The sequence below is a fragment of the Bubalus bubalis genome, chromosome 22, assembly GCF_019923935.1.
Source record: "Bubalus bubalis isolate 160015118507 breed Murrah chromosome 22, NDDB_SH_1, whole genome shotgun sequence".
Classification (NCBI taxonomy): Eukaryota; Metazoa; Chordata; class Mammalia; order Artiodactyla; family Bovidae; genus Bubalus; species Bubalus bubalis.
The window spans coordinates 12,971,395-12,992,043 of record NC_059178.1 but is presented as its reverse complement, the minus strand read 5'-3'; positions in this window follow the sequence as shown (position 1 = coordinate 12,992,043).

Genomic DNA, 20,649 nt, shown 5'->3' with positions numbered 1-20,649 from the left:
CTCCAGTACTCTTGCCTGGAGAATTCCATGGACAGAGGAGCCTGGTGGGCTACAGTCCATGAGGTCGCAAAGAGTCAGACACGGCTGAGAGACTAACACTTTCATTTTGCTTTTTTCAGTGACCTAATTGGTTCTTAATACAAGAGAGAGGACATTCCATTTCTACTCTGTTGCTGAACTCCTGTGGGCACTCTGGATTTTTCATTCAGCACTCTGCAGCTGGTTGTTTTCTGTGTGTGTGTGTGTGTGTGTGTGTGTGTGTACCTACTTGTGCTTATGTACATCAGGTGGTTTGATGTGAGGTTTTTGTCGCCCAAATCATCCTATTGCAATTATTTCATCAAACTCAAATCTTCTGGCGCTGCCTCACGTGTCGGTAAATAAGTACATGCTTGAGTTGTAAATTGTTGTGTCCTGAGGATTTGGTTAGTCAAAACATGTGTCACAAAGGAACTGGACCTTTACATTATCAATTTTTTAATGAAATCATTTAAGAAGACAGCGATGCGCAGAAAGATAGAATTGACCTCCATATAGCCTGTTCACTTGATTGAACAAATGTGATAGTTTGCCTTATTTATTCAGAATTCTCTCCTTTATTCTTTTATCTTTGTGCTAGGTCTTTGCTGTTGCATGGGCTTTTCTCTAGTTGCAGAGAGTGGGGGCTACTTGCTAGCTGCGGTGCCCAGGCTTCTCACTGCGGGGCCTTCTCTTGTTGCAGAGCACGGGCTCCTGGGCACGCGGGCTTCGGTAGCTGCAGCACGTGGGCTCAGTAGTTGCGGCTCTCGGTCCTCGAGCTGCTTAGAATGTGGGATCTTCCTGATTCAGGGATCAAACCAGCATCTGTGTGTTGGCAGGCGGGTTCTTTACCACTGAGCAAGCAGGAAAGCCCAGAATTCTCTCCTTTTGTAAGAAATAAAATATTGAAGCTGAGACTCAGCCCTTCTTGCTTCCTTCCTTCAGGTTAATCACTCACCTGAAATTGCATGTTTTTATACTTTTATTAACAGTATATATATGAATGTGGCTATAAACAATGTTATAGTGTTTCATTTTAAGATTTACTAAGTCATACTGTAGATAAAATTTGCAGCCTTTGTTTTTTACATAAGCTTAATCTGTGAATTAATTCACATAAGCTTAATCAATGAAATTCTCACTGATTCATTTTCAATTTTATAGAGTATTTAATAGTATGATTTGGTACAACTTGTTTATCCATTTTCCTACTGGACATTGGAGTTGTCCTTTTTCCTGCCTTGCTTTCGCTCTTGTAAGTAAGGCTGCAGTGAAACTCCATGGACTTGCTTCCTTCCTTGTGGGAAGGTCCTGATCCTGGAGGTCAATCTCAGAAATAGGGTGTGGAACTTCATCTTGTAGGTGAGAATAAAGGGTATTTTAGTTGTTGGTTTTGTTAAAAAGTTATGCAAAGTAGACATGCATAAAATTTACAATTTTAACCATTTTTCAGTGTAGTTCAGTGGCATTATATACACTGCTGTGCAACCCTCACCTCCATCCATCTCCAGAACTTTCGCATCTTCCCAAAAGGAAACTCTGACCCCATCAAACAATAATTCCCCTCTCATCCCTCTGCCAGCCCCTTGTGCTTGTTCTAAGGATAGGAAGTCACCATTATCACTCTCTTGTTTGTTCTGTGAAAGTTTATTACATACCTTTCATGTTTAACACATATAAATAGGTGCATAAAATTTAGTTTCTGTCACAAGAAATCTTCAACCTAGTCAAAGACGGACATGGGAACGATAATTTGGAACAAGTGATAGAATCCAAGTGCTGAGAGAGTCCAGGCGCAGAGCAATGAAATCAAGGGCAAGTGTGAGATGACATGGGGGGAAGCAGGAGACAAGAAAGTCTTTAGAAAGGAAAGAATTTTCAAGCTGAACCTGGAGGTGTAAAATAAGATTTTCCCAGGCAAACAATAGTGGCGGTGTAATGAATTTATGAAAGTACCTTCAAAGCCCAAGCCAATGAAATATATCTGTATTGGTAGGGCTAACCGGCTTAAGACAAACTGCTGGTCCTGTGAAGCAGGAGGAATTTAATGCTCTTGTGTCTCCTGCATTGCCAGATAAGCTCTCTACCACTAGCACCACATGGGAAGTCCAAAACTAATATGGATACTGTTCTTCCTGAAAGTCTAACCTGCTAACAGCAGGGACTATCATAAGCCCCCAAAGGAGCAGTTTTCCCTGGCAGATCAGCCAGCCATGTGGTGGCCAATTGATTACACTGGGCCCCTTTCATAAAGAAGGGGAGAATGTCTTGTTCCCAATGGAATAAATAGTATTCTGAATGTGGATTTGCCTTCTCCATTCTCGACACGTGGCACCATCACCATCTATGAATTTATAGGATGCTTCATACACTTGATGTATCCCTAAAGGAGATCAGTCCTGGGTGTTTTTTGGAAGGACTGATGCTAAAGCTGAAACTCCAATACTTTGGCCACCTCATGTGAAGAGTTGACTCATTGGAAAGGACTCTGATGCTGGGAGGGATTGGGGGCAGAAGGAGAAGGGGATGACAGAGGATGAGATGGCTGGATGGCATCACCAACTCGATGGACAAGAGTTTGGGTGAACTCCGGGAATTGGTGATGGACAGGGAGGCCTGGCGTGCTGCAATTCATGGGGTCGCAAAGAGTCAGACATGACTGAGTGACTGAACTGAACTGAACTGAACTGAACTGATATAACCTTACTTCTGACCAAGGAACTGATTTCAAGAACTAACAATGGACTCAAGCCCATGGACATCACTGTTCTTACCACGTGGCCCCCTTTGGCCTGAATGATGGAATAGAAGACTTAGATACAGTGCTAATTGGGATTAACAACCTGAAATGCTGAGGTTTCAGCCTACAGGATGTAGACTATGCTTTGAATTGGTAACCAAGACAGGGTGCTGCTTTATCCCACAGGTGGAACATAGGGTCTAGAAATCAAGGGATAGACTGGGAGTGGCTCCACTAATGTTGACACTTAACCCATTCACAGAATTATTGCCTGCAGTTCTTGCATCTTTGGGATCTGTGGCTATGGAGGTCTTAGTTCCCAAGAGAGGAATGGTTCTTCCACTGGGAGACTCTGTAATGATTCCACTGAACTGGAAGACAAGAGTGCCACTTGCTTATGCATACTGCAGGCGTGACTGACCCCAATTCCTGAGGAAATTTGGTTACTGTCATTTCACTGGGACAAAGAGGACTATGTCTAGAACCATGGGTGTTCTTTGGTGGTGTCTCTTAGGACTTCCATGTCCAATGATAGAAGTTAATGTAAAAATACAGCCACTAAGAAAGACAGTAGATATAAGGGTCATCTGAGTTAAATTCACCCATTCCAGTCCATTTTAGTTTGCTGATTCCTAAAATGTCAACGTTCACTCTTGCCATTTCCTGTTTGACCACTTCCAATTTGCCTTGATTCATGGACCTAATATTCCAGGTTCCTATGCAATATTGCTCTTTACAGCATCAGAACTTGCTTCTATTACTAGTCTCATCCACAACTGGATGTTGTTTTTGCTTTGGCTCTGTCTTTTCATTCTTTCTGGAGTGATTTCTCCACTGATCTCCAGTAGCATATTGGGCACCTACCGACCTGGGGAGTTCATCTTTAAGTGTCCTATCTTTTTGCCTTTTCATACTATTCATGGGGTTCTCAAGGCAAGAATACTGAAGTGGTTTGCCATTCCCTTCACCAGTGGACCACATTTTGTCAGAACTCTCCACCAAGACCCATCCGTCTTGGGTGCTGTGGTTCACGGGGTCTCGAAGAGTCAGACATGACTGAGCGACTGAACTGAACTGAAGAAAAGCAGGCCCACTAAGGATTCAGACTTCTCAGGAATGAAGGTTTGGGTCTTGGTACCAAGTAAAGAATGCAAGCAGTTAAGATAGTGGCTGAGGACCGATGGAACGTGAAATGGGGAACAGGCCGAAGAAAGTCATAAATACTTATTATAGCCTTGTGACTAGTTGTAGAAACGAGGACGGTAATGGTTATATATTTTTTCCCTTATTTATTCACTCATTATTCACTGGTTTTCCCAGTAGTCATGTATGGATGTGAGAGTTGGACCATAAAGAAAGCTGAGTGCTGAAGAATTGATGTTTTTGAACTGTGGTGTTGGAGAAGACTCTTGAGAGTCCCTTGGACTGCAAGGAGATCCAACCAGTCAATCCTAAAGGAAATCAGTCCTGAATATTCATTGGAGGGACTGATGCTGAAGCTGAAGCTCCAATACTTTGGCCACCTGATGCGAAGAACTGACTCATTGGAAACGACCCTGATGCTGGGAAAGATTGAAGGCAGGAGGAGAAGGGAATGATACAGGATGAGGTGGTTGGATGGCATCATATGGACATGCGCTTGAGCAAGCTCCAGGAGTTAGTGATGGACAGGGAGGCCTGGCATGCTGCAGTCCATGGGGTCGCAAAGAGTTGGACATGACTGAGTGACCGAACAACAACAAAGGGGGTGACTACAGGAACATAGCAGAGCAACACTTAACTTAGCCTGAGAGAGATCTGTAAGGAAGGCTTCTCGGAGGAGGTGGCCTTTGAGCTGAATCTCCAAACAAGAGCAGGAATTGACTTTCCCATTGAGGTAAGGTTGTACTAGGCACGTTTGGAGCAGGAAACTAGATCTTCTGCTAGAGAGCTTATGCTATCTTTAGAGTGGGATTTGTTGTAAAGACATACACAGGCAGGAATCGTACACACAGAAGAATCCTGGGACAGCTGGGCCTCTGGGTCTAAGATCTATAACAGTGGTTGTAATGTGCACCAGAGTCATCTGAAGGGCTGGTGAAAACGCAGATCACTGGGCCCCACCTCGAGTTTTTGGTTCTGTTGGACTGGGGCTGGGCCAAGAACGTGCATTTCTAACGAGCTGTCAGAGGGTGCTGATGTTGCTGGTCTGAGGACCACACTTCCTCACCTCCTGTCTAAGGCAGGTCTGGCAACCTCAGGAGCAGCGTTCGTGGACCTTAGCTTCATCTTTCAAGGATTGTTCCCCACAATCTCCTGATGCTCCGTGCATCTTTTCTTTATCTCATGGCTGGCTTCGGCCCCTCTGCCATTCCGATTCAGTGAATCTCTTTGGCTTCCCTATTAGGCTCCTACTCAATTCTTTGGCAGTTCCCAGGTCAGATGCTTAAAGGAGAGGGGCTTACTTAATTGGTGAGGCTTGTTCCTGGATGGGCGTAGTTTGGGGTTCTAGGTTGCCAGCCCAGCAAGGGGCTTTGTTTGGCCCAGATTCCCCAGGGAAGCCCCGAGGAACCTCTCCTGCCTGCTCTCCCAGACATCTCAAAAGAGGAGCCTCTGTTTCTTCTCTCTTCCTCTTTTTCTGTTCTGCACTCACTGTGTCCCCTGAAGAGTTCTGTTTCCATGGCTCTACTGAAACCTCTTTCCTGAGGACTTTCCGTGGCTACTGCTCTCCAAGCCCAAGGCCTCTTTTCAGTCCTTAACATTTACTTTCTTTTGTTTTATTTTCATTTATTTAGCTTTGAATAAAGTATTTATACACTTTGAAATTCAAAAGGTTCAAAAAAGCTATGGGGTGAAAAACAAACAAACAAAACCCCCCTGAAGAAGTGATCTCCACTCTGTCCCATAGCCATTCAAATGTCCTTCCTAGAGGCAACTAATGTTTCTAGTTTTTTTCCTAAATCCTTCCAGAAATATTCTACAAATATATAAGCATGGGACTTCCCTGGTGGTCCACTGGTTAAAAATCTGCCTGCCAATGCAGGGGACATGGATTCGATCCCTGGTCTGGGAAGATTCTATATGCCGAGAAGCAGCTAAGCCTGACAGCCGGAGCTACCGAGTGATGCAGCCACTGAAGCCTCAGCACCCTAGAGCCTGTGCGCTGCAGCAAGAGAAGCCCGCACACCACAACGAGAGTAGTTAGTGCTTGCTTGTCACAACTAGAAAAAACACTCACACAACAACAAAGACGCGGAGCAGACAAAAAGTGCAAATAAAATAAACTTAAAAATATATAAACATGTACATGTATTTTTTTGCTTTTTAAACAAAATGATAGCATACTTTGCACAGTCTTCTTTGTTTTATTTATTTTTATTGAAGGATACTTGCTTTACAGAATTTTGCTATTTTCTGTCAAACCTCAATATGAATGCATACTCTTCTATATCTTGCTTTTTCACTTAAATTTATAAATTGAAGATTGCATCATATAATGACATTAAGTGCTTCCTTATTCTTTTATACAGCTGCATATCATTCGACCATAGCTGTGATTTATGGTTCTCTGTTGACGGATTTTACAATATGTTGCTGTTAGAAACATGTTGCAGTCAATTATGCTGTGGGTAATGACTTTGTACAGCAAAACGAAGGATCCGTTTCTTGAAGTGGGTAGGATAATTCCAAATATTGGCAGTTGTGATTGTCATAGGATGGATTCCCCAGAAAATGGACTCTGAAGCAGGATTTTGTGAGCAGGTGGCTTATTAGGGAAATGCTCCTGGGATCTTACCCGTGAGCGTCCAGGGCAGCAGGAGTGGGCAGAGGCGGGAGGTGAACTGTGATGCCATAGAGGTGCCACAATCTGTGCCGCAGAGCTGTGTTGAACCAGGGCAAAGGGAACCTGGCCTTTGTACTCCACAGTTGACCGGACATTATATATACAGGCTGCCCTGAAGGAAGGGAGAGTGACTTTGGGCAGGCAATTCCCTTAAGCCAAGAGTAACTCCCAGGGAGAGACTCAGTTGCCAATCCTCACTAGTTGACATTCGCATCGTCTCTAGGGGGATGCCTGCCTTGGACCTGAAGGGGGCATTTGAGTGATGAACCATGACATCCACTATGGTCTACCCTTGAGGGAGTTGGCTCCTTTTGGTTTACAATGTAAATTCACCTCATCAGGAAAAAATGTCTCTAGAATTCTAGTTGGTGTTTTCCTGGCAAGGAGAGCTTCATGGAGGAGGTGATTTCTGACTTAGACTTTTAAGGATAAATAAGAATTTACCGAGTGGACAAGACAAAGGGTTTGGAAAGAGACCTCAGACAACATTTCCTCAGTGGTTCTTGCTGAGGGTGTGGGTTAAAATCACTTAAGGACTTTTTGCAAGCTGGGATCTCAGGTTGCTTTTCCCAGCCCCAAACTGTGTTTTCCAAATTGTGCTCACCCTGGTGCATTTCAAGAAGGGATAAAACATTCTTATTTATTTATTCATTTATTTATTTGGCTGCTTAGGGCTTAGTTGCTGCATGCAGGATCTAGTTCCCTGACCAGGGCTTGAACCTGGGATCCCTGTTTTGGTAGATCCTAGACCACCAGGCAAGTCCCCAGAATAAATAAAACATTCTTAACTGAAAGGGAATAACTTTCTCTCAATTTGCAGGAAAAAAATTGATGTACACAGTATTATCAAATTCAAGTGCTTTCCCATAATTTAAAAAACTTTATTTTGGGTTAATTTTTACCTTACAGAAAAGCTGTAACAATAGTCCAGAGCCTTTCCTATCCCTTGCCCAGCTTCTCCTAATGTTGACATCCTACGTGAACACAGTACAGCTATCAAAACTAAGGGCTTGACACTGGTACAATACTCTTAACCAAACTACAGCCTTTAATTTCAATTTTACCATTTTAAAAAGTTTTATTTTGAGCTTATTTTAGGCTTACAGAAAAGGCATAATTTTCTTAAAAAAGTTTTTGTGCTTCCTACTACTTGAGTGCTTCCAACAGATGAAAGACCACAAATAAGCAACAAAGGAGTAGTAATGGAAAAACTCGGAACTGGCCAGTATTGCTTCTAAAGCTGGGTTTTCACCTTTATCTGTAATTGTTTTTTCACTTTGTTTTATAGTGCATAAACCTAATTAAACCAACATTTTAAAGCAACACACTTATTAAACAAGCAGTTTTATGTGAGATCATAGCTTATGTGATAGAATGAAATATTTTAAAATTTAATGCTCTTCAGCAAAAAGCATCATGACTTTGAGGTGCTTTCTCACCTGAGCAAGTCTGAACACTGTCGCACTCTATGCCTTCCATCTGTTTCGAGATGCAAGACAAAGTAGAGGTGCTTGTTGATTTAGGGGGAGAGAAATCCAAACTCTTGGCTTTCCAAACCGTGCTCTTTCAGCTAGTTACTGCTGGAACTCTGGTGGACTTAGACCTCCGTTACTATTAGGTATTGGGATGAATACTGTGTCTTTTATTGGAATCATTCTTCCATCTCTAATATTTAGTTCCTTTCTAGAGTAGTAATGTAGTTTATTTATATTATCATATTTTAATTATTCGTATTATATGCATGCTCATGGTGAAAAATTCAAACTGTATGGAAAAGCGTAAAATAAAGAGTTAAAGTCTTCCTTTATGCCTTCCAGTCAATCTACATGACAGTTCTCCAAGAGGAGGGCCATCTCCTGGGGGATTTTGGAAAACTCTGGCAGTGTTTAGGATTGTTCAGATGATTAGAAGGTATTACTGGAACTTGGTGGGGGAGGGGACCAAGAATGCTTGTATTCCTACAAAAAAAAAAGGTTATATCCAACACTAACTTAATCCTGGTGGATGTTCATATAAGTAAATAATACTATTTACAATGATCTAAGTCTAGACTACAGATATTCTTAATAGTTGTGTGGGTTGTATATTGTTTAACCTAACAGATACTATTCACATCATAGAAATCATAGATTTTAATATTTATTAAAAGCTTTTTTTGATGTGGACCATTTTTAAGGTTTTTATTGAATTTGTTACAATATTATTCTTGTTATATATTTTGGTTTTTTGGCCTCCAGCCATGTGGGATCTTAACTCCGGATCAGAGGATCAGAGATTGAACTGGCATCCCATGCATTGGAAGTCGAAGTCTTAATTACTGGACCACCAAGGAAGTTCCCGATTTTAATATTTATTATGCCATTTTTCTGGAAGACAGCGATGAACTGTCTTGTCCTAACAAAATTAGCATAGTTATAGTTCTTCACAAAAGTAAAGTATCTTGAGGAAGGAAATCCTTTTTCTAATTTGCACGAAGGTGACATATTAAATTTTTTTTGGATAAAATTTTATTAAAAATCTAGAAAGTGAGTTCTTGTATATGATGCTTTCTAACACAGATTAAATTATCTCTTTAAAAATTAATTAATTAATTAATTTGTGGTGGTACTAGGTCTTCATTACTGCACTCGAGCTTTCTCTAGTTGTGAAGATCAGGGACTACTATTCGTGGTGGTGCACAGGTTTCTCACTGTGGTGGCTTCTCTTGTTGCAGAGCAAGGGTTCTAGGTACGCGGGCTTCAGTAGTTGTGGCTTGCAGGTCCTACAGCAGGGCTCAGTAATTGTGCACAGGCTTTAGTTGCTCTTGGCATGCAGAATCTTTCCAGACCAGAGATCGAACTTGTGTCCCCTGCATTGGCAGACAGGTTCGTATCCACTGTTGCTGCTGCTAAGTCACTTCAGTCGTGTCTGACTCTGTGTGACCCCATAGACGGCAGCCCACCTGGCTCCCCTGTCCCTGGGATTCTCCAGGCAAGAACACTAGAGTGGGTTGCATTTCCTTCTCCAATGCATGAAAGTGAAAAGTGAAAGTGAAGTCGCTCAGTCGTGTCCAACTCCTAGGGACCCCATGGGCTGCAGCCTACCAGGCTCCAAGGGATTTTCCAGGCAAGAGTACCGGAGTGGGGTGCCATTGCCTTCTCTGTCATATCTACTGTACCACCAAGGAAATCCTTAAATTGTCTTTTGAGTTTGTCTGAAGTCTTTTTTTTTCCTCAAGCTGCAGACAGGTTTTTATTTTATTTTATTTATTTATTTTTGACATTAAAAAAAATTGAAGAATAGTTGATTTGTGCTAATTTCTGCTGTACAGCAAAGTGACTCAGTTTATACACATATATACATTTTTAAAATATTCTCTTTCATTATGGTTTGTCCCAGGAGATTGGATATAGTTCCCTGTGCTATACAGTAGGGCTTTGTTGTTTATCCATTCTAAATGTAATGGTCTGCATCTACTAACCCCAAGCTCCCATTCATCCCTTTCGCTCTCCCCGTCCCTCTTGGTAACCACAAGTCTGGTTCTTTACGTCTGAGTCTGTTTCTGTTATGTAGATAAGTTTGTTTTGAGTTTGAGTTTGTTTGAAGTCTTTTTTTTTTTAATTTTGTGTAGTCAAGATTATTTTGTTTTTCTTTTATCTATCATGCTTATATGCTACTTAAAGAACCCTTCCCATGGCATTGGAAGAGTAGAGATTTTTTGCACAGTAATTATGTAATCACCCTTGTTATTGGATTATCTTATTTTTAATTTCTTCAAACATCTGTTGAAGTAACTTTTTTTTTCCACCTTTGATGTATAAATGTGGTGAATTATAGATTTCCTTGCATTTATGTTCATGGATTTCCTTGAATTGAGCCATATTTACATTGAATGTACTTCAGTTGGTCATGATATATTTTCCTTTTAATGCACTGTTGAGTTTTATTTGGCAATATTTACTGAAAATATTTGAACTGAGATTGGTTTCTAGTTTTCTTTCTCTCTTTCGCATTTCAGTTTTTGTCAGATTTGGTATCAATGTTACTCTGACTTTGTAGAAAACATTTTGAAGCCTTAATTTTTCTCTCTGGCTCTGAAAAAGTTTAAAAGCCTTCAGAATTTGATAATGCATTTATTCAACAAGTATTTGTTAAGTCCTGGAACTGGGAATATAGAAATGGTTAAAATACACAAAAATCCCTTTCATCCTGGTGGGATGTAAACAAGTAAGTAGCCAAGATATATAACATGTCAGATGGTGGGAAGTGTTATGGAGAAAAACAGCAGGGGGAAAAAAACCAGGGGAAGGAGACGTGCTGGGAGGAGCTTTGAATTTTTAAGTGGGTGTCAGGGAAGCCCCAGTGACATGTGAACAAAAGTCTGAAGGAGGTGGGAGGGTGAGCTCTGACAATATCTGGGGATCAGAAGGGGTAAGAGCAAAAACAGAAGCTATGAGGTGGGAATATGCCGGGTATGTTGAAAGAACAGTCAGAATGCCAGGATGAGGAGGGGGTGAGCTGGGGGAGTAGTCTGCATTACTGTCCAAGAGGTCAAGAGAACTTGCAGAACCTCACACATTACTATATGAACTAATCTTATTTTTTTTTTTTTAAAGCCATGCCACAAGGCATACAGGATCTTAGTTCTCCTACCAGGAATTGAACCTGCCCTCTCTGCAGTGGAAGTATGGAGTTCCAATCACTGGGCCGCCAGGAAAGTCCCTGTAAGAACTAATCTTTACAGTAAATGATTTGAGGCTTCATAGGAGTATATTCGGAGAAGGCAATGGCACCCCACTCCAGTACTCCTCTGCCTGGAAAATCCCATGGACAGAGGAGCCTGGTAGGCTGCAGTCCATGGGGTCACTAAGAGTCAGACACAACTGAGCAACTTCACTTTCACTTTTCACTTTCGTGCATTGGAGAAGGAAATGGCAACCCACTCCAGTATTCTTGCTTAAAGACTCCCAGGGACAGGGGAGCCTGGTGGGCTGCCGTCTATGGGGTCGCACAGAGTCGGATACGACTGAAGCAACTTAGCAGCAGCAGCAGCAGGAGTGTATTACAGGTGGTTTATTTCTGGTGACAGATGATGGTGGTTTGGACCATGGTGGGAGCAATGGTGATGGTAGGTGGTCAGATTCAGGATGAATCTTTTTTATTTTTCCTCTATTTTTCATTTAAATAAATATATATTTTTAAAAATTTGCAATATTGTGTTGGTTTCTGCCACATAACAATGCAAATCAGCCATAATTACACATACATCTCCTCCCTCGCTAGCTTCCCTCCCTTCCCCCCATCCCATCCTTCCTGGTCATCTCAGAACGCCAGACTGCTCCCTGTGTTACACAGCAACTTCTCATTCTCACCAGCCACAGATGAATCTGGAAGGTGAAGTCACGGGAATTTGTTGGATATTGATTGTGGAATAAGGAAAAAGGGAGCAAAGCGGACTCTAGTTTTTGACCTGAGTGACTGGAAGGATTAGTTTGCCATTTATTGAGATTTGGAAGACAGAGGCAAGGGTATATGTGGGGGGAAGATCAGAGATTCAGTTCTCAACATGGTAGGTTTGAGGTGCCTTTTAGGCCTATAAGTTGATAAACAAGTTTGAAGTATGGAGAGGAGGTTCAGTCTAGAAGAATATACTGGAGAATCATGTATGGATGACTTTGAAGGTGTGAAAGCAGATGTGATTATCAAGGGAGTGATTTTTAGGTATGAAACAGAAGAGGTCCATAGATGAACCTGGGGTTTCTCCAAGTCAGTCAACAAAGGAGACTGAGGAAGAGGGACCAGTGAGTGAGGAGGAAAACCAGATGAGCTCAAGGAGGAGGGAATGACTGTGATGGAGTCAGAGGAGAACCGAGATCCACCTGGCTATGCAGGGTGACCTTGGTGAGAGGTGTTTTGGGGAAGAGGTGGAACTCAAGAGGGAATGGGAGGAGAGGGCTTGGAACCAGGGAGTCCAAAGAAATGTTACGTAAAGGGCAGTAGAGAAATAGGATGACTCTGGAGAGGGAAGTGGAGTCCCTGGAACGTTTTAAGATGGAGAAATTGTAACTTGTGTTTGTATGCTGATGGAAATGATCCATCAGAGAGGGAGGAATTGTTGAAGTGATGGCCATGTATAAGTGAGAAGGGATGGAATCTAGTGTGTGAATGTGTGTGTGTGGGAGCGTGTGTGTGTGCAGGGAGGGGGTTACTTAGAAGCACAGACAGCTCATCTTTGGTAACTGGAAGTGAGGTTGAGGACATGGGTACAGGTGCAAATAGGTGGGTTTCAGCAGTCGGGGCTTGTGGATATACTTTTGAGATTGATTTTATTTTTCTAGTAAAGTGGGAAGCCAGGTCATCAGCTAAGAGTAAGAACAGGAAAGATGTTGGGGGTTTGAGCGGAAAGCAGAAGATGTGAGAGCACCATTTAGGAGGAGGAGTAGGGAGAGTCTAGCACATATGGCCAATTGGTAGGCAGGATTTAAAGGCCACTTGAGCTTAGTCATTACTAATTTAATTTAGCAAGCTTGTGAGTATGTGTTAATAGGTGTAGGCACAGAAATAGGTGAAAAATGAGATGTAACCAAGGGTTTGATAGTTTAAGGAAATTTGCCTGGGGAATCACGTCCATCTGGCATCTTGGGAGTCTGTGCAGATAAGCTTGTTGGTCTCTTCCAATCTTTTCTTGCGGTTATTGGTCTATTTAGATATCCCAAGGTCAGTTCTTTGTAAACATATTTTGCTAGAAAATGGACCTTTTGGAGTCAGGTTTAAAAGTTTTTGTTCTTGTCCCCCCCACCCCCACCCTCCTCCCCCCAGAGCTTTGGACAGGTCCAGAGCATTTAAAAAGGAACTTAGTTTGGTGATCCAGTTCTCCAGTCTGGAAACACTTAAAAAGCTTCTCAGTTTGGCAATGAGCCCCTTTGCCTCGATTCTTCCTCTCTCTGGTCTGCTGTGTGGAAGTGATGGGCGAGGGAAAAGGTAGGGCAGGTGGGACAGCGGGGTCAGCTCAGCTGGCTTACTCTGCCCACTGCCGCCTGTGGTCCTCAGGTCCTTTCCCTGGACGGTGCTGGTCTCCAGGCTGCTCAGAATCCCCAAGCTCTTGGCCGATACCTTAGTGACCATTTAGCTTTTGTATGCAGGGCTAGTTGCAGAAGACATTTTTTTTTTAATTATTAAAAAAATATTTTGCAAAGGTTTGCATTTAATGTGTGGATTTATGTTTTTAAATTGACATATATACACTAGCAAGTGTAAAATAGATAGTTAGTGGGAAGCTGAATTGAGCACAGGAGGCTCAATTCTGTGCTCTGGGAAGACCTAGATGGGTGGGATGGGGTGGGGTGGGAGGAAGGCTCAACAGGCAGGGGATATAAGCACAATGGCACCCCATTCCAGTACTCTTGCCTGGAAAATCCAATGGACGCAGGAGCCTGGTAGGCTGCAGTCCATAGGGTTGCTAAGAGTCGGACATGACTGAGTGACTTCACTTTCTCTTTTCACCTTCATGCATTGGAGAAGGAAATGGCACCCCACTCCAGTGTTCTTGCCTGGAAAATCCCAGGGACAGGGGATCCTGGTGGCTGCCGCGTCTGTGGGGTCGCACAGAGTCGGACACGACTGAAGCGACTTAGCAGCAGCAGCAGCAGCATGGCTGATTCACATTGTTGTACAACAGAAACCAACACAACATTGTAAAACAATTGTATCCCAGAAGGCACGTTTTAATGCTGGGAGTTAAAATAACGTGTGAACTGAACCACCTGGGTTGTTGTTTTTAGGAGGTATGAGTATCCGACTTGACCATCTTTCCTTGGGCCTCAACCTTTGGGTCAATTGGTCACATAGCCCCTTATCATGCTCTCTTTTCCAAAAGAAATGCTTCAGGCCTGACATGGTTCTTAGGTAAATTCCTTTAAACTACCCAAATTCCTAATTAAACTCAATATTTCACCCGCTCTATGCTTGTATAGATGCAGGAGAGAAACATACGATCATGCATAAGCTGCGTATGAATTTGCATGAAAATTTCTTTATTAAGGAGAATTACTCTGCTTCCTTTCGATCAGTGATCCCTAACTTTTTTTGGCACCATGGACTGGTTTCACGGAAGAACGTTTTTTCCACAGACCGAGGATGGGGGTGGGAGAGGTTTCAGGATGATTCAAGCACACTACACTTATTAAGCACTTTATTTCTGCTATTATTGAATCAGGTCCACTTCAGACCATTAGGTACTAGATCCAGGAAGCTGAGGACCCCTGCTTTAGTTGTCTTCTAAGTGGAAGAATTCAAGGGCTTGAAGCTCGAGATTTGTAGAGAAAGGAAACATAAAACAAACCAGAGCTACCTTCAGAACATAGGAGAGCTGCGGCCCTATCGCAGATGAGATTTAAAGTGGGGCTCAATTAACTCTCTCTCTGTAGTGACAGCCCCCAATCCAGTGCTCCTCAACTGTATTCCTGGTGAATTCTGACCCTTCACTAAACTGTTTATGGGGTGAGGGTTCTGTGGTTAATTTAGCAAAAGTTGAATACTTTATCCTTTTCTTGGAGATTCACCTCACACTTCATTTATGTTGTCATTCAACAAATATTTAATGAGTCTTCTATGCACCAAGCTTAATGCTAGGCTCTGGGAGAAAGAATAACAACAGAAACAAATCCAGCTGCTGCTTTCATGGGACTTAATACACTACAGGGAGAGGGACATGAATCAAAGAGCCAAACAAATAATGTCTAATTAAAGACCTGGGTAAGTTTTATAAAAGAAAAGAGCATTATTACAGGAAATATACACCAGGGATCTGAAGAAGGGACCCAATCAGATATCTGAAGTCTGATAAGAGTTAGCATTAAATAGGCCAAAGGTCAAATGTTGATGCTTTAGAATGTTCTGCTGCTGCTGCTGCTAAATTGCTTCAGTCGTGTCCGACTCTGTGCGACCCCGTAGACGGCAGCCCACCAGGCTCCCCCATCCCTGGGATTCTCAAGGCAAGAACACTGGAGAGGGTTGCCATTTCCTTCTCCAATGCATGAAAATGAAAAGTGAAAGTGAAGTCGCTCAGTCGTGTCTGACTCTTAGCGACCCCATAGGCTGCAACCTACCAGGCTCCTCTGCCCATAGGATTTTCCAGGCAAGAGTGCTGGAGTGGGATGCCATCGCCTTCTCCTTTAGAATGGTCACTAGAAATAAAATGTGAGCCACATATGGAATGAAAAATTCTCCAGCACTCATTGAAAAAGTAAAAAGAAAAGGATGAAATTAATTTTATTATTATATTTTACCCAAATCAATGTATCTATAATATTGTCATTTCAGTATTTACTCAACATAAAAAATTATGGGGGGACTTTCCTGATGGTCCAGTGTTTAAGAATCTGCTTTGTCAATGCAGGGGACGTGGGTTCGGTCCCTGGTCTGGGAAGATCCCACAGGCCGTGGAGAAACTACTGAGCCAGAGAGCCAAGACTAGAGGGTCCTTGTGCTGCAACGAGGTCCCTACATGCTGCAACTAAGACCTGAGGCAGCCAAATAAAGCAAATTTTCAAACAAAAGAAAGCTTTAAAAAGAAAATTACAGGGACTTCCTTGGTGGTCCAGTAGTTAAGACTTCGAGTTTTCACTGCAGGGGGCTCTTGTTCAATCCCTGGCCAACTAGATCTAAATTCTAATCCCTAGAACTAAGATCCTACATGAGTTGCAGTGAGGTCAAAAATAAAAAAAGAACAAAATTAAAAATTTTTTTTTGTTGTTCAAGTCTTCACAATCTGGTATGCATTTGACACTTACATCTCAATTTAGCCTTGCCACATTTTGAGTGCTCAAGAGCCTGTGGGTATTGGATTGGACAGACCAGGCAGAGGAGCTAAGACAAGGCCAGGATCGCCAGGAGGCAGGGAGAGGAGAGGAGGGTGGTAAAAGACAGGGTAGTGCGCCTCCCTGGGCCAGTTCATGGAGGGTGTCGCAGGCCAATTGAAGGGTCTTAGTCTCAAACCTGAAGCTACTGAAGGGTTAAAGTGTAGCAAAAGTCCTAAGAAGTCCTGCAGTGAAGAAGCCTGTTTTAACCTGTTTAACTCGGTGTTGCCCTATTTATTCCATGGGACACCTGTTAACATCACAGGCCCACATAGGGAAATGCTCCTCTAGCTTATTCCTTTTGGAGGAAGTGTTGCTTCTGAGAAATACAAGCTTCAGGAGTTGGAGACCTCAGGTCTTTGAATTTACCAAGAGTCAGGCTACTTTAACTCCTGCTTGTTGCCCAGAGCTAAGAGCCAAGCAAGCAGAGGGTGTTACCTCCTTGATGGAGATTTGGCACTCTCTTTCCAAACTTTGTGGTCAACATCACTCAGGGGATCCAAGTACCAGTCAAGAGTTGGGGCTTAAAGCCTTTTTATTCTTTAGAGTTGTCATAAGTCCAAAGAATTGATGTTTTCAACTGTGGTGTTGGAGAAGACTCTTGAGAGTCCCTTGGACTGCAAGGAGATCCAACCAGTCCATCCTAAAGGAGATCAGTCCTGGGTGTTCACTGGAAGGACTGATGCTGAAACTCCAATACTTTGGCCACCTCATGTGAAGAGTTGACTCATTGGAAAAGACCCTGATGCTGGGAAAGATTGAGGGCAGGAGGAGGATGAGATGGTTGGATGGCATCACTGATGGACTGGGTTTGGGTGAACTCTGGGAGTTGGTGATGGACAGGGAGGTCTGGCGTGCTGCGGTTCACGGGATCTCAGAGTAGGACATGACTGAGCGACTGAATTGAACTGAACTGAACTAAGTCCCATCTCAGCCTAATAGTCTTTTCTATTTTTTATTTTATTCTCTGACCTTGGAAAGTAGAGTTTGAGTAAGCTGTGCATTTAACTATATTTTCCATTTCTTTTGTTAGTTTCAGATGTATAGCAAAGTGATATATACACACACATAGGATTCTCAGGTGGCTTAGTGGTAAAGAATCTGCCTGTCAGTGGAGGAGATGCAGGAGACATGGGTTTGACCCCTGGGTCAGGAAGATCCCCTGGAGGAGGAAATGGCATGCACTCCAATATTCTTGCCTGGAAAAGCCCATGGACAGAGGAGCCTGGTGGCCTACAGGTGCTGGTCTCTCATTTTTATTCTGTTACAAATACTTTCTAATTTTCCTTCATATGGCTTCTTAGATACAACCATCCTTTAAAAGTGGACATTTAATTTCCAAATACATGGAGTTTTAAAAATATCTTTGATATTGATTTCTCACTTAAATGCTTTCTTCTCTGCAATCACCCTCTGTGTTTTATTCAGTCTAACTTTACTGAGACCTTAAATGGCTAAGTCAAAGATTTTTCTTGGTAAATGTCACATTGCACTTGAAAATATGTGGGTTATTTTCAAATATCTTTTGATACTGGTTACTAACACAATTCCACAGTGATAAGAGAACAGACTCTGTATGATTTCAATACTTTTAGACCATGAAATTTTTCCACCTTATTTTGTTTCTATTCCTGAATATGTTCCAGTGTCTTTTGATTTATAGTCTATGGGAACTTGAATAAAATTTGTATCCTGCTGTTGTGTGAAAACTGTATAAATCTTACAGTTGAATTGGTTTATAATGCTTTTCAGGTCTACTATATCCCTCTACTTTTCTGTCTGTTCATTCTGTTAATTTCTGAGAGTTTGATATCGAAACTCCAACTAAAAATCTTAATCTATTAAAAATAATTGTAATATATAGTGGAACTATTAAAAAACATACTTTTTAATAGTAATCAGAATTACTGTAATCAAAATATCAGAATATCTGCAGGGCAAAAGAACCAGGCTTGGAAAGTATACTCAGGCAGACTGCATTGCCCAAGTCCCTCTGCAGGCTGGTCTGGGGATGCCTGGGGGTGCCACCATCCCACCCTCTTCCTCCCCCACCCAAAGCAGAGCTGGCTCCTGCTGCCCTGTTGGCAGAATGGAGTGGCTGTTTGCTTCTAGACTCACTGGCTTTCACCTTAGAGTTTGATTGGCTGAGTTTAAACCAGGAACTCTAGCTGCAAGGGAGGCTGGCAAGGTGTGTGTTTGCTTTTCAGCTTCTGAAGTGGAAAGTGGGCTCCTCTTATGAAAGGGAGGTTCATTCCTCTAACCTAGGAAGGTGTCTTCAGATGATAGACTGCCTAGAAAAATGCTCAGAACCTTTGCTAGAGTAACCTGAGACCTTGATACAAAGTTTCTGCTGAAACTCCTCAGGCAGGGTCTTTCTTCATACAGGAGGCTCCCAAGCCCTCCTTGAGGTTCTTCTAGAAAATATTTTGCATATTTTATACATATGTTATTCTTTGCATAAGAGAGTTGATGTTATACTTCACTCTAATGCTGTGATTATAGCTTCATTATGTGCTTTGAAAGTTCTCACATGATATTTTGATATAGAGACACAGGAGGGCACTCTAATAAAATCTAAATGGTTTCATAGCCTTGGCAGTTAAAAAGATGAGAATTGATCTTGTTGAATCTTTTTTTTTCCAGGTAGGATAACCAGCTTTGCAGGAGTACCTAGCTCTTCTAGGGAATCTCATTTGTGACAGAGGTCCCCAAGACACACCCTCCACACTGTCCACTTAAAGTTCTAGGGGCTATGATTTGAGTAACTCAGAATAGAGACGGGGATTTTTGACTCACAGGCTGCCTACTGACTCAACCAGGCAAGAGATGGAGATTTGGCTCCCAAACGTTCCTATTTAGAGGCCAACTGGCTAAATCAAACTAAGAGCAGAAGAGAGAGAACTGGTTATCAGAGACTTGCTTCAGAGCTACAGCCTGTTCCTCTGACTCAATTTTCCCATCTGTAGAATGGAGATGATACCTGACTTATGTCTGTATAGTTTGTCAGTGAAGAAGGGGAGTGTTAAGAAGAGGGGGAAAAGATATCTGGGAGCTCCATTTACTCATGACCAGTGAGGTTTACACTGAAAAATAGAGCCGGCCTGCTTCTTGTTAATGAATTCTAGCACAGGACTGACGAAGTGCGCTTCGGAGCTGGCAACTGGAGTGACTGACGGAACGAGGATAAGTCGGAACAGGACCGGCTGCTCCAGACTGGTTTCCCCACACAGATCTCCCAGGCGGGGGCGCAGACACCGGCGAGGAAGGGGCGCCGGGCTGCTCGGGCGGTTTTCCTCTCTGCGGGCGGGAGCTGGACTGGTTCCAGGCCTCCGCGGGGTTGCTGCTGCTGCTAAGTCGCTTCAGTCGTGTCCGACTCTGTGCGACCCCATAGACGGCAGCCCACGAGGCTCCGCGGTCCCTGGGATTCTCCAGTCAAGAGTACTGGAGTGGGGTGCCATTGCCTTCTCCGCTCCGCGGGGTTACTTGCGGTCAAAGGTGCAGTCTGGCTGGAAGCAGGCGGATGGCGGTGCGCAGCCGGCCGCAGCGCTTTCTCTCTCCTGCCTCCTCCGCGTTCCCGAGGGCTGTGGAGGCGCAGCCGCTCCGGAGTCGTCCTGGCCGCCGGCGGCCGAAGGCCCCGGGCTCAGCCCCCGACCCCTGCCCCAGATGCAGGCTCAGGGGCGCGGTCGCCGCCCTCGGTCCCGGGATTCCGGGAGCGGAGCTGGAGCCGGCACCCGCGGGAGGAGCAGGGACGCGCGCAATGAAGGGAAGAAGAGGAGGGCAAAATGATGACGGAGGGGAAGAAGCTGCTTCATTCCCCTCGATAGCGGGTGGCGCGCCTCCGCCCGACACTTGGCACTGGTTGCGAGTCTGAGATCCCCAAGCCTGGCTCATTGTTTCCTTAAGGGAGTGTCGCCTGGCGTCCCTCTAGCCCTCCAGCCCCAGGTATGAGAGCGCCTACCACGCGGCACCGCACCCAGCGCTGTTTGTGTTATCCTGTGTGTGTGTGTTAGTCGCTCAGTCGTGTCCAACTCCTTGCGACCCCGTGGACTGTAGCCCACCAGGCTCCTCCGTCCATGGGATTCTTCAGGCAAGAATACTGGAGAGGGTTGCCATGCCCTTTTCCAGGGGATCTTTCCAGACCCAGGGATCGAAACCTGGACTCCCACATTGAGGGCAGATTCTTTACCAGCTGAGCCACCAGGGAAGCTCAAATGGTATTATCCTGGATCTTT